Below are 2500 nucleotides of genomic sequence, written 5' to 3'. Positions count from 1 at the left end.
TGGTTAACGCTGTTACAGAAAGAGATATGCTTAACAAATATATAACGCAATTAGTTTGAATTGCCTATATTGCATGAGGTCGAATATACACCTTGTTATATACCTTGACAGATGAGGTTTATTTACGATTTAAATATCTTTAAAAAGAAATTCCTATAAAAAAAATTGAAGAATTTTAACTTGCTCATTTTCCAAAAAATGTTTTGTAGTTATTAAGTGTTTCTTCTTGAAATTATCTCATATTCGAGGTTCGGGTGCTAGAATTTTAGTGCTTTGATGTGCTTGTTAAAAGCCGGGCACACAGCGCGTCGGGAGGCGGCCGTACGAGCATGGGCTACGGATGCATCCTCGCTCTCTGTAGTGAGTTCCTTGATGACGCGACACCATCTGCTGACTATTGCTGATAAAAGCGATTGTGCGAGCGTCGTCGCGTTGCGTTCTCTATGATGAAATCACGTCGGCCGACGACAGTCGACTCATGTGTGCCCGGCATTATTCGCATTTGTGTCCACTCTGGTTTTATATTCAAAATTGAGTTCCGCCTATCTATTGATAAATTCATCAAAACGCTCCACACTGCAGGGTTACTGTCATTTATTATATGGAAGTTGTATCGTAACTCAAACACCCAATTTATAACTTATTAATGATGGTGTAGATCATTTGATAATTTTCAGCATTTTTTTTATAAAGTGGACTAATAATCTAGAGTGTGGTGGTAAAAAAAAAAGGATGTCGGCACAGTACTGGTTTATTAATGATTACAACATTATTATGTTTTAGATTTTGTTTTCTTAATTCTAACAGTTTGATAAAGAATATATAGGCATAGTCCATTAGCTCATATACTCACAAAGTGTTTCTTCTAAAATCATTGTATTGTTTAGTTTAAAATTTATACAAATGTTTCTAGCCTATGCATTGAAGGTCTGTGTGCCAACAACAATTTGGTAACTTCCTTATTGTTCTATGGTATTTCGGTTTTATATTATATGAAATATACTTCACTGAGTACCATCTCTCGAGACTATATTATTTTTGCACCAATTCCTAACGTCTTTAAAATTAGCATTTAACAACAGCGACTAAATTGATTGTATGATTGAGCGATTAATCGAATTCCTTCAAATAATCAATGGTCATGCGTGCGAAGTGGTATCCTACTTAACGAAGACGACCAGACGAACAGAAAGCTTGGTGATACTCGACAAAACGCAATACACGCCAGCGTAATCAAGGTTACATCGGTTTGCGGCCGGCAGTATGGGTTTTTCGTTAAAAAAATGTTTTCATGCAGTTTTTTTTTTAAATTCTGTTAGCTTACAATTATTGTTTTACTTTATGTCGGTAAATATTATAACTATTATTTTCTGAAATTTAATTATATTAACGAAAATGTTGTTGCGAAACTGACCAATCGGCAATGTTTATTTATTTATTTATTTATTTATTTTTTTTTTTTGCATTCGTGGTGCAAATTAAGGCACTCTGCTTTACGTTAATTTTCGTTGTCATATTTTACGAACCAGTCGAATGAAAATAAAACTCAACGAAAAATCGTTGTCAACGAAACAAACCAGTCGAATACGGCCAATATCAGTAACATTTATTCATCCCACATGGGGCAATTATGAATTTACACGAAAGCTAACTAGGGAAAGTCCGAATACTACTAATAGATACATGTGTGGTCCTTATAGTGGCAAATTGGGCAACACGCGAAGATACCGTAAAACCTCGAATTGAAGCCCTGTGGGCTTAATATCGAGATGAAGCCCATCTCGAATTGAAGCCCCCTCTTTAGATTTATGTTACATTGTCCGTAATTATTTTTTCTAGTACAAATTCGTAAAATCTACTGTACTCTTTTTGAAAAGAAGCCCCCCCCCACCCTCTTTACTTAGCAAAAGTAGCCTCGAAAAGAAGCCAATCTAAAGTTCGCAATAAAAAAAGAAGCCCAGGGAGTCAATTCGACGTTTTACGGTATGCTACTACTGAAAAATGTACTACATGCGCATGACCAATGTTGAACGCTGGACAAACAGCAGCAGATGTCTTGAAACTTGCATCAGGGACTGATGCTTGCATAAAGGATGTCACCTACAAGTTGGACAGCGATTATATTTGCTATTGTGCATGTGTTGTGTGCCAAAATAATAAAAATAAATAATTAAATCAGCCCTCCAGATGAAAGGCAAGGAGAGCAGCGATTGGAATTGGACCAGACGCCAAAGATCGGGAAGAATTTCCATGGTTCAACTAGCGCACAGTGGCTACTAGCGAGAAGGTAACTGCAAGAAGTCAGCGAACTAGAGGGCGTCCTTCAAAAGAACGTTAAAAGGCGTTAGTATCGAACGTGCTGCGTGTAGAAATTCTAATAGGGTGCATCTATCTCGTGGAGCAAAGATCGTGCGCTATACGATCTTTGGTGGTAGCAAAGAGTACAAATAGAACAAGAGAACAAAGTCCCGTTCGTAAAAACGTCATGCCTGTGTAGGAC

At 37.0% G+C, this 2500-nt stretch overlaps 1 protein-coding gene across 1 annotated transcript in view; it reads left to right on the top strand.

Annotated features, from left to right (window-relative positions):
• The window catches only part of LOC117100599 (cystine/glutamate transporter-like), a 7843-nt gene extending 6824 nt beyond the window's left edge, over positions 1-1019 (top strand). The window contains exon 5 of the mRNA XM_033240383.1: positions 1-1019. This exon is cut by the window's left edge and continues 311 nt beyond it. The gene's annotated coding sequence lies outside the window, so the exon portion shown is untranslated.
• Positions 1020-2500: the final 1481 nt, after the last annotated feature.

This window comes from Anneissia japonica, unplaced genomic scaffold (assembly GCF_011630105.1).
Source record: "Anneissia japonica isolate Jap-2015-1 unplaced genomic scaffold, ASM1163010v1 scaffold1770_len632688_cov154, whole genome shotgun sequence".
Lineage (NCBI taxonomy): Eukaryota > Metazoa > Echinodermata > Crinoidea > Comatulida > Comatulidae > Anneissia > Anneissia japonica.
This window is presented reverse-complemented; position numbering and strand designations above follow the sequence as displayed.